This window comes from Sinohyriopsis cumingii, chromosome 15 (genome assembly GCF_028554795.1).
Source record: "Sinohyriopsis cumingii isolate HCF-2022 chromosome 15, ASM2855479v2, whole genome shotgun sequence".
Classification (NCBI taxonomy): domain Eukaryota; kingdom Metazoa; phylum Mollusca; class Bivalvia; order Unionida; family Unionidae; genus Sinohyriopsis; species Sinohyriopsis cumingii.
The window spans coordinates 23,561,045-23,573,972 of record NC_142975.1 but is presented as its reverse complement, the minus strand read 5'-3'; the positions used below and the strand labels follow the sequence as shown (position 1 = coordinate 23,573,972).

At 34.8% G+C, this 12,928-nt stretch overlaps 1 protein-coding gene across 1 annotated transcript in view; it reads right to left on the bottom strand.

Annotated features, from left to right (window-relative positions):
• Positions 1-9,079, bottom strand: part of LOC149781407 (cholecystokinin receptor type A-like) — a 93,775-nt gene extending 84,696 nt beyond the window's left edge. Inside the window, exon 1 of the mRNA XM_089934706.1 lies at positions 9,017-9,079. The gene's annotated coding sequence lies outside the window, so the exon portion shown is untranslated. The remainder of the gene's footprint in view (positions 1-9,016) is intronic.
• Positions 9,080-12,928: the final 3,849 nt, after the last annotated feature.

Here is a 12,928-nt window from a genome sequence, read left to right as displayed (position 1 = left end):
GGTGTGACTATTCCCACTCATGTCTATTAGCCTTTCAGTCAGGTTGTTAAGGACTAGTTAGTCCTACACCTGAGTGGCTAAATTAAAAAGTACTCTTTGAGTACATAAAAGCCTGGGGGATGAGGCTCCTTTTCCTTCCCCCAGGAGTAATTAAAAATCACGCAGTGCGTGAATAAAAAAGTGGTACATGTTCAAAAGAACGAAAACCACTATAATCCAACTAACTAACTAACTAACATTTTGTGTCTTGGGGGGATGTTTTCCTTCACGTACGCGCTTTTCGTATAAGAACCCACAACGTTCGTCATTCACACCATTCTGCAAAGAATAAAAAAGAAGATGGCTTCGAACCAGCTTGATAAAATGAAAACATTGCAAGACGTGCTGGACAATTTGGGTATGATGGAGCAAATGTTAGTTAACTTAAACGAGGATCACTATTCTTATAGCCCCCATCGAGTGAAGATGGAGATTAACAACTTACGAAAAGTAAAGGAAATGATCAGTGATCTGTTGAAAGAAATAAAGGAGGAGAAGGAGGATGAAAAGGAAAGGATAAGGATGAGAGCATGGAAAGAAAAAATTGAAAAAGAAGAAGAAAATGAGAAGAGGAAGAAAGAAGAGGAGGAGAAGAAGAAAGAAGAAAAAAGGAAGGAAGAAAAGAAAGAAAAGAAGAAAAAAGTGTAGGACAGAAAATAAGAAGCTGGTGGAGAAATAGAAGAAATTAGAAGATGAAGAAAACCAAAGGCCCTTTTCAGGGCCACTCACATCTCTCGAAAAGAGATAGACTTTCAATTGCCTACCCCTTTTTTATTTTTTATTTTTAAAAAAAATTTTAAAAAGTCCCATGTTAAATTCCCCTTGTCCCTAGAATTGCTATTTTTTTCTCCCATGTTCAATTCCCATTGTCCCTAAAGTAGTTTTTTTTTCCATGTTAAATTCCCCTTGTCCCTAGACAAACCCAAAATCTATTCCCATGTTAAATTCCCTTGTCCCTATAGTGACCCAGCAATTTTCCCCATGTTAAATTTACATAGTCCCTATAGTGACCCAGGGGTGTTTTTAATGGTAAGTCCCATTGTCCCTATAGTGCCCCACTTCACTACTAACGACTGATACTTAGAAATTACCAAAATGACATGTTTTAATTAGTTCGTTATTTATTATTTATTTATTTATTTATTTATTTATTTATTTATTTATTTATTTATCATTATTATTATTATTATTATTATTATTATAAATGTATTGTTATTTTTATCTCCATTTATTGTTCAATACAATCATTACCAATCATATTTCATTTATTCTGTCCTCATTATACCAACACGAAATAAATTTGGAACTCACGCATGTGATTTATAAGCAAGCATTTTCTGATGTACTGGCATCATACTCCATGTATATACATGCATGGAGGTATGTATGCGCATATATATCTATGTATCGTATCTATATATGTATCTATGTATTTATCTATCTATCTATCTATCTATCTATGTATCTATCTATTATCTATCTATGTATCTATGTAAATATATACATTTATGCAGAGACATGGAGAGACAGAGACATACGGACGGACAGACATAAAGATATACAGACGGACGGACAGACATACAGACAGACAACAGACAGAGATAGATAGATAGATAGATAGATAGATAGATAGATAGATAGATGGATATATTTAAAACTATATGGTCATAAAACAAGCGACCTGATAGAGAAAACCCATCAAATTTTTGTTATAATTGAGAAGAAAAATTTATTTCCCTAACAATATAAAGTGAAAGGATTTACACTAACGACTCCGAAAGTCCTAAATGTTCTACTGATTCCAAAAGTTTCCAATAATCAGAACGCGTTATATATATATATATATATATATATATATATATATATATATATATATATATATATATATATATATATATATATATATATATATATATATATATATATATATATATATATATATATATATATATATATATATATATATATATATATATATATATATATATATATATATATATATATATATATATATATATATATATATATATATATATATATATATATATATATATATATATATATATATATAGAGAGAGAGAGAGAGAGAGAGAGAGAGAGAGAGAGAGAGAGAGAGAGAGAGAGAGAGAGAGAGAGACACACACACATCTGTCTGTGTGTGTGAAAGAAGTGATGACATTTTGATATGAGGAAAAAATATGTAGAAGTGTACGCAATTCAAAATTTAGTATACTGAAGATTAATTAGATTTCAAATGTTAGATGGTACTGGTACTCTCTCATGCTGTTTTACTCCCAGTTTACCGTTACATATCATGTAGATTTTCCTCCGGCAAGCTACAAGTGATGAGAAGCTTAAAGCCTATAAAACAGACTAGACTGTCAAGTCGCATTATCTTTCAAAGAGATTTTTTGATTAGCAAATAAATAACCTACCGTTTTTGAAATAAAATCATTATAATATGTATTCGTGATTCTTATAACGGCAAATAATAAATCAGACTTTAATAGCCATAGATTATTGATTCCGAAGTCTATGGTATTGCCATATAACTTATTTTAAAACGTTTTACAAAATTTAGAATGTTTTGAGGCTTATATAGGATAAGAGATTCATAATCAAATTTTGACACATTAAACATTGCCTCAAATGGCATTGTGACAAATGCAGTCATTGTCAAAGCCTCGAGTTCTATAGCTATTACCAATGATTCGTCACTTCTCCATATGTGTCATTCTGGCGTTGTTGTTGTTGGGTGTAACACCATTTGTCAGCACACGATAGGCTATGCATGGCGGCCAGTATTAATGGTGGATGAAGAACCCGGGAAAACCCCGGGAAGAACCACCGACCCACGATAAACTACTGACAAGCTTTCTCACATAACCACATTGGCCGAATCCTGGACTCGAACCCACGCAGACAGAGATGAGATGGCAGTGATCCAAAACGGAGAGTGCTTGAGACCACTCGGCCACTGTGTCCTTCTAGTTTTCCTTGGAGGATTAAGTAATTGAATATTATCACCCGCTAATTGATTATGATGCGACCCAAGAACAAGTCAGTCATAAAATTAATGTATTCATTATTTCTGCGGTCTCATTCTTTGAGCCTTTTAAAGAGGCTCTAGTCCGCAACATCTCAACATGTTAACCCTCTATATATGGCAATATACCCGCAGTGTCATCACCCGCCTAAGTTGTTATAAACGTAGTAAATAGCACTGAAGAGAGCAAATCAACTTTTGCAAGTATGGGTGGATGAAGAAATGAAGATGAAAGAGGTGTTTCATTTTCTACATTGTAGATTGGGAAAATTGGTGAAGACTACATTGAATAGAAGGGACGAGTCATTTCTTTAAAAACAATACCCCTGTCGAATGCTATTACACAACCCTAAACATGTTAAGATGGGGATTATATCCTTTAATTAGTGCTGACAGACCGGTGAGGAATGTCAAAAAAGATCAAGGCCACCTGGCACAAGGAGATGAAGAAAAGAAGAAGATGAATTTCCTTCAAAAAGTAAGAACGTGGTGAAAGAAGTGGAGAAAATAAAACATGAAAACTTTTCTGCGCCTCTCCACTGCCTCTAAAAGATTTAGTCCATTACCGAAATATTTGTGTACTTATGTTGTATAAGTGTGGGTTGTTCGTATATGTATTTTTAGTATTATTTATCTTTGTATGTATGTATGTATGTATGTATGTATGTATGTATGTATGTATGTATGTATGTATGTATGTGTATGCTTGTCCCTATAAAAATACTTCAATTACCTACCTGACTGAGGTTAGCCACATGCAACCCTGTTGCCATTTTTTCCCGTAAGTCCATTACCGCGATGTCACCCTGTTCATTTTCTCTTGTAACTATACTATCCCACCATGTTAATTTCCCACTGTCCCTATAAAATGTGTGTCCCTATAAAATATCCTTGTCGCTCTTTTCAATATCACTTTTTTCAATAGTATGTCCTTATTTCGCCTCAATTAACTACTGACGAGGGACATGTCCATCCTATAAAATCGGCCAACTTCGTGTGGAACTACAGTTTGCTCAAGTTCTAGTAAACAGTGAACGTCAACTTGCATGCATGATTTGACAATATTCTAGAAATCATCTGAGAAACGTGATCCTGAAGTCGAAAAAAAAAAAGGTTGAACACTAAATAATAGAAACAACGAAGTTTGTGTTTAAATCTTCAGCAGCAACAGAATACACGTGGAAAAAGACAAGCATACAACCATGATGCACGGATGGACAGAACGAAAAAAATTGTAGTCTCCTGTTCTGCTTCTAAATTGGCTACAAATATTACATGCCTAGCCAAAGAGCATTGTCATGATTGTGGGATCAATCATCAAAGTTAGAGACAATGTACGTGGAAGATACAGGGGTCCTAGTCTCAAGAGAAGATTCAGAAAAAGTGGCAGAAAGGTTTGCGTCATGATCCTTTATCTCTCTTGACTTCTCTGTACACGAAACAGAGCGCTAACATTGCCCATTCATCGACTTACATTACATATATTTTTAAAGAAAAACTCGAATGTGAACTGCTAATTATCATTACCTGTGAAACCATCGACTTATGGGAATAATAACGAAATAGTGCTTTTGCTATTTGTTTGGGGTTTAACGCCACTTTGCTATTTGAGTAAAATACTCATTATTCACTATTTGAGTGAATACATTTCACTACCACATTTTTTCTATTTTTTACTATTGATGTCAATACCACAATTTTGCTATTTGAGTAAAACACATCATTCTTTTCGTCGTGTGAAATCATTGTGAATCAACCACCTTTGTCCTTGTACCGTGTAAGGTCGTTTATTTGTATTTTCATTTGTTGCATTATTAGGTTCGTGCGGATTATGTTAATTTGTCCAATCTTTGGATCTTATAACGTACGTATTAATCATAATTCATTTCCCATTCAAGTCATTCATCATCAAACATTGTATTTGTCAAAAGTGTTCTTTGTAAATCCAAAATCCTACCCGGTCATCTTGTTTACAGTTTGTTGCCGTTTAATATTTTCTTTTCTTTTTTTGTGTGTGTGTTTTAAAGACATCTTCACACCATGACAGGTTGCCAGTATATTTAGTATATTTGGTGGAGGAAGGACCAGGGATAAATGGGAACTTCCTTACCCTCTGACTCAGAAATACTGATGTATCCTAATGATGAACATTCAAGTGGAAAACCTTGAAATGTTCAAGCCTATTTTATCATCGCAGGCAACAATCATCCACAAGGAATACATTTAATAGCCGTCCACTTTCCCAGCGACAGAAGTGTGAAATATATTTTATTCTAATGGATTACTTTATCTGGAAGATGACCTCACTGACTTTCTAAGAAAAATTAAATAATGAATGATTCCAGTTATTAGATTCCATTATGTGGGAACAATATAGAACATTGAGTGACTTGCTCTGTAGGTGAATACTAGAAAGAAAAAAAAAATGAAAACATACGACTGTTTTCTTTAGCTCAGAAATGTAATGTAAAGCTAGGTCAAAATGATAGCGTGTGTGTGTCCGTGTGTGTGATGAGGAGCTTTAAAATATTTCATTCATATCGCTACGATGTCTGCAGTGTGTTAGTTTATAGTGATGTCTAGCACTGGGGCATCATGGATCAGACATGTAGCAATTGTCCCACCTGGTCACATTATCCTAACACCAGGCTGACCAGTCCAAACATTAACCTCTTAATGCTGAGCGCCTAGCAAGACAGCTGTCAGTACCATTTTGTAGGACTCGCGGTACTAATTTAGTTCCCATAGTAAACCTATGCAAACACCATGATATTAAAAGTTCAGTAACCTAGATGAAACCTGGATGTCAGCTTCTGTGTTGAGGAAAGGATATGAACCGCGGCATTTTCTGGATCTGCATGTGTCTGAAACATGTGCTTTCAATTCCGCACCAAAGATTAAGGTGCTAATTTTAGTAATGAGTGTTCCAAACTCAAGACTGTTAAAGGCATGAAATTCCATCAATAAAACAATGTATCTATTTTTTTTTCACTTACAACTAGGATAAGCTCTCAAAAAAGATTATTTGTCCTACAACATAACTTACATTATTAACCAATCCTGGTCAGCCAAACCCATATATACTCTATTTTACGTTCACCCATTTCCAGACTGGTACCCATTCTTCCATACCATTTGTACCGTGTGTCCTGTAAGTCTTTGTTATGATTCGGCCCAGGGATTGAATCCACAACATTTGACTTCCAAGGCGGACGCTCGAACCATTTGGCCACTGGAGTGGTGTCAGATTGATAGTGTATTAGAACATTGAAAATCTTTTTTGGTATTCATAAACGGTGTGCAAGTACGTTCATTTTTAAAGTTTTATTTTGTTGGTGTTTTGTATATAAAGAGGAATTTATACCCTAACCTTCATTTCGTGGCTGATGTTACTTGTGAGAAAAACAAATGTTGATTCAGAAAAAAATCTTCTTGCGTTGTGTTTAGTATTCAATTTTATTTTTAAACATTTTCCTTCATATTTTCTCTGTCAATCTTTCTATCATCATATTTTCTTTCAAATCCGCTTATAGAACAGGGGGATGTTTTCCTTTTTTAAAAAATTGGTTTGCTTTGTGAATGGATATTTGTGTGATTTCATCCCCTTTCATTTACATCATACCCTTTTAATTGGATAGTATATGTGGGGTTTTCAGTTCTGGATAGTATGAGGTGCTCAGTAATAATCAAAAAGTGGGTATTGGATAATAATCGAAAGATGGGTGTTGGATAGTACTCAGAAAGTCGGTGTTGGAAACTTTTTCCACATGTTAAATCTAGGACGTTAATTCCACATTAACTATAAAAACTGTTCAAGCATATAAGTCAATGGCTTCTAACATTGGAACGATATAATCACGTTTGAGGTTAACGACTAAAAACAGTTACAATCTATCATCAATACTAAATATCCGTAGACTCCAAAAGTATCTCGCACATGTTAAACTAAAATTTTAACACAGAATTTCCCGTAAACCACTCAAGTGGCTCATATTTCTACTGCTCTCAAAACAAATATGATTATTACATTTAAGCACTACTAGTGCATTAAGTACTACAGTTTATTTCATCCCTTATGTGCACTATTGTCCATGCCATTATATCACACATTCGTGACGTTTACACGACCATCCAACAGGTTTTGTGGCTAATTAGCTATAGTACATTGCTAGAGGAACAGTGATCATGCTCATTTTCTCACTATGTTGCAATAGTTTATTGTCCCATCAGCGCACAAAGAAGATACAGTTAACTGAAAATGCGCATGCAAGAAAAAGGGAAAGTTACGGTATGAAAGATATTGCTTTCCTGTCGTGTGTTATTACACGAAGGTGTCATTTCTTGTTTGCCTTAAGTGATACGATTCAAACAACGTTGATGCTATAGGAAATTTTTGGGTATATTATGCCTGAAGATCCAAGACTCTGTTACATACGGCAAATGATATGTAAAACATTGAAAAATGACCGGCAACGTATGTGTGCATACATGTTAGTTATCATGCATGAAAGCTTGCAGACGTATGTATTTACATATATGTTTACATATATAGCTAAAGGTAGGGAGGAGGAGAGGAAACTGCAGTAGCTCATCTGGTAGATTCGAAATCCAAGGTTGCGGGTTCGAAACACGCCCGGGCCAGTCCCTGTCGAAGACCCTGGGGATAGCCACCGATCAACAGGAAGCTACCGGCAAACTTTCTCACATACTCACTTTGGTATAGCCGAAGCTCAAACCCATTCGGAGGGGAGGTCATTTGTAAATGATCTGTAATGAATTAACAACCAACTGGCCACCCAAAGTCCCATCCCAGTGAAAACATTAAATTATGCAAGATTTATAGATCTCTTCGAGGTTCAAATTTGGCTGTGTTAGTTAATGGACCCATCCCATGTACACTGTGAGCACATTTAGACAAATACTTTTACCTTCAGCTGCATTAATAAATAGGAAAACAAAATAGGTGACTTGCATTCTTCAAACAAACATAACCTACTAACGTTTTACTCACTTTCATATGTTATCAATTGGCTGTATAGATTCCTGCGACATTTAATATCAACACGAACAAACAATCGCAATTAATAATACTTTGAATAAGGTATAATACTGATGAGATTGAATCATATGTACATGAAGTATATGATTATCTTAGAAATTAAATGCTGTTATATTTCACAAAAGAATTATATTATAATATCAATATTGGTGTCAGCAACGTAAGGACTTTATGTCTAGTACCTTTTGATTAATTCGGCAGATTAAAGGTATTAATGATCTATAAAGTCATAGAATAAATATTGTTATTCTTCATGCTGAGAACTCCATTGGATTTTCCATTTTATTCCCTGAATATTAAACTGCATTATATTTTACTCATAAGTCTGTTTCCAAACGTCTCAGAAGTAACTATCATTGCACCATCTTTTGGTCATTAAAGTTAGGTAACTCGAAAACCATGCTTTTATTCTCACAATCTTGTTAGGAATTTCTTTCTTTGTTTCAACACGTAGGCTAACGATGTTAAGATATTAACTTATCTTAATGAATACCTCAAATCGATTTCAGCACTTTAAGAGAAAAAATTGAGAGAAACCTGCAGTAAAATACTTTTTTAGGATGTCCAAATACTTGCATTCGAAAAGATGTCACAAAATAAATCACGATTCACTAGTTATCCTCCCGTATCAAAATAATAAAACATGCTTTAATCCTGGACTGGCATACGTCGAGAAAATTATAATCTGTGCATTTTTTAAAAATTGTCAAAATTATTATGTAAAGAACAACTGATATAATATATAGATACACTGAGAAATTTATGTCACTCGTACGGAAAGATATGAGATTTAAAGAAAAATAATCTTAGTTCAGGTTTTCTCATGGCGAATAATCAATTGTGAATAATTTCAGAAGAGTATCACAACATACCTTGTGCTTAAGTCTTGTACAGCGAACTTTCAGCCAATAAATCGATTTTTCTCTGAGGATGCTTAAACTGAAAAGAGAAAAAAACACGCAGTGCTGTGAATGTGATGATTCCTAATAGGTATCCGTTTTTTTTTGGAATAAATAATAATAATAATAATAATAATAATAATAATAATACTGAGGACTTTCTATAGCGCCTAATCTTTAGAAGCTCTAAGCGCTTTACAACATTAGACAACACCTATAAGATAAAAAACATATAATGATATGATTACAAAAGCAAACACCATGAAATTAGAAAACATTAAAAAAACATGCTAGAAATATTTAAGGTAGGAAACATTATTAGGTCTTTATGTTTGTTCTTGCAGCCGAAATAAGTGAGTTTTGAGAGCCCTCTTGAATGTGATCACTGTGTCTTTGTGTCTAAGTTCAGTGATTAATTCATTCCACGTTGCTGGGCCCTGGTATGCAAAAGAATGCTGTCCATATCACTTTGTTTTCATAGTGGGAATAATGAGTATACGATTGTCAGAAGAGGAGCATAAGTATCTTGCTGGTATATACACATGGGTGAGATCGGATAGGTATGTTGGACTAGAGTCCGACAGTGAAACGTAGCACAGAGAACAAATTTTGTGTTTGATTCTGGATCGAACGGATAGCCAGTATAGGGTACAGAGCAACGGGGGGGGGGGGGGTGCTCTGATCGTCGTACTCTAAGTATGATCCGAGCAGCTGTGTTTTGAATTTTTGAAGTTTCTGGAGCAGATATTAAGATGAACCAGACAGAATTGAGTTACAATAGCCCAGTCTTGAAAGTACTAATGAACACACAAGTCTTTTAGTGGCATCAACTGAAAGATATTTGCGAACTGAGCTGATGCGTCACAGCTCAAGATATGCAGCCTTGCATATGTTCATGACATGTTGGTGCAATGTGAGATTACTGTCCAGAGTAACACGTAGGTTTTGTACTGATTGTGTGAATTTAATGTTGGTGTTGCTGATATTTATTGTTTGAGGTAAAGGATGTGAATGAGAAAGTCTTTTTGTTGTGATCAGATTGGCCTCCGTTTATCATCGTTCATCTGCAGCTTGTTACATGTTATCCATGATTTCACATCATAAATGCACCTCTCTACACCTTGGATGGTAGCATCAACTTCATTTGGGTGGCTAGATTTGTATATTTGGGTGTCATCAGCGTACAACTGGTAAGACACTGGATGATGATCTATGACACTTGAGAGCGACTGAGTGTATAGAATGAAGAGAACAGGTCCAAGACCTGAACCCTGTGGAACACCACAACATAAATCAACTGGGCTGGAGTGTATTCCATTTGCAGATACAATTTGTGTCCTGTTGACCAAGTAGGACTTGAACCACAGTAAGGCTGTATCATGAATGCCAAATACATGCTGGAGACAGTGAAGTAATATATCATGGTCTATTGTGTCAAATGCTGCAGACAAATCAAGGAGGGTGAGGACTGTAATCTTTCCGCTATCCAACGCAGAGAGAATGTCATTAACTACTTTTAGAAAAGTAGTTTCAGTACTGTGGCAAGGGCGATATGCAGATTGTACATTGCTAAAAAGACTGTTTGAATTAATGAGATACAAGCTGGGATAGAACAACCTTTTCTAAGATTTTTTATATGAATGGGAGATTAGAAACTGGGCGGTAGTTCTTTAAATCGTTATGGTCTAGTGTTGGTTTCTTCAGCAGAGGCTTTATGATGACAGTTTTGAAAAATGATGGGAATTCCCCGGATGAGAAAGAGGTATTAATAACATCAGTTAGTGAAGGCAATACTGGATCTAAGCACTCAAGCAGGAATGATGTTGGAATTGGATCAAGTTCACGTGACTTTGGTGCACTTCTTCATCAGGATTGTACGTACGAAATCCATACAGAGAGGTTCAAACATCATGTATATTTATGTTTTCTGTAAAGTTTCTATTTCGTTTCCATTTCTACACATTTAAATTCGTGCGATGTTATCATGCATTTCCTATCTTTGCTTAAGGTCTAAATAAAGACTACTAAGGGATGTGTGATAACCCTATGCAATGTGTAGTAATCCTGAAGAACGGGATGAATTTGAAAGCAATGTTCCGCATTGGAAACAAGATAAAACAAAGAAATTTGAAAAGGCTCATCCATGTCTGAATTACCAGCAATCCATCGGACTTTGGGTAAGTAAACTAATGACGCTAATAGACCACCAATGGAGTGTGTCTCGTTTCAGAACAAGTCATATATTAGGTGAAATGTAAAAAGTCCCCCTGCTATAGAAAGTAGTGCTGTAAAACGTCTAGGACGCTTACCATGATTGTTTAGTGAAACAAAACAAAGACCAAGGTACATCATATTTATAATCGCTTTATTTTAATTAATTATAATGGAAGTTTTCCTATCAATGAATTTGTGTATAATACGTTAAAAAAGAAACTACCTAGGAAGCGGCTGCCTGAAAATTGCACGGGACTTTGAATAGTTATTCTGACAGCGATGTACACATTGTGGCGGGAAGCACTATTATTTTAGTATGCCTAACTAACGATGCGAACCAAGAAAGACATATTGAGCCTCCATACCATCTCTCACTTTTTGACCTTATATTAAAGTTGTGTTAGTACTTTTATTTATTAACAGATATATTAAGGGAATATAATGAATCGAACGCTTTTTTTTACAATACAGTATTGTAGCTGCTTTGAAAGAAAATTCGAAATTTACGTGCTTTTTCTAGTGTGAGTAGTTGGTGCAGTTTCTATGAGAATGTAAATTGGTTTTGTCAGTTGCTTGTTTTTTCTGAAAAGCGAGCACATTCATTTGATACAATGTTTAGCAATCAGATTGTTTCGACTCAGCTGAGAACGGAAATTAAGCGCTTTTCTTATTTTAAGTAGCAAACAGCGTAACATATGTGATTTATTTGTACTGAGTTAATTCAACTACCCCGAGGTTAAGCACAATTTAGCTTGATCTACCACATCTACCCCCGATGCAACCAGATCTCCTAGGAAAAACAAATGAGACATAACTATCCATAGGTTATATCATACTTTCCTTCCAAGCGTAATAAAACAATAAAACGAACACAAATCAGAAAACTGAAAAAGAAAATCCTTCTATCCTGATTTCATATTGGCGTACTTCTGTAAGTTCAGCTGCATAATCTTATACTGAGTAGTTGCAAGTTTATTGATTTTCTGTATGATGAGTAAATGCAAGTTTATTGATTTTCTGTATGATGAGTAAATGCAAGTTTATTGATTTTCTGTATGATGATATTGTTTTGATATAAATCCGAAACACAATATTTTGACAATTTAAATATAAGGCATATACATATGCAAAGGTGTGAATAAATGATGATATCCGATACTTGTTGTGATTAGAAAGGTGTATATAAAAGTTTGCTGTTGTTTATTCTGCGTTTATCATGGTATAAACTTTCAGTTGCCTAGTACACAGCAATGAATAGTAAGCTATGAGTCGTCCACTGACAGTTTATACCACGATAAACTCAGAAGAAAACAACATTAAACTCTTATAATGGCAATCCTTTGTAACTTTATTTATTATATATTGTTATTTTTAAAGATATTTCCTATAAGGTTTTGGGCCTTATTTAAGCTTATGAATTCTTGCTGAGGGCATCTGCTACGTAACTATTTATAGAACAGAGGATACTTCATTTGCAACGTAATAGTTACGTCAACATGAAACAAATAATTCTTGCAATGGTATGCAATGTGTGTGTGTGTGTGTGTGTGTGAGAGAGAGAGAGAGAGAGAGAGAGAGAGAGAGAGATTTGGATTTTTGACATAGCTTTAACAATGTTTCAGTCATATCGCTACGATATCTGCGGTGTGGCAGTTTATAGCGATGTCTAGC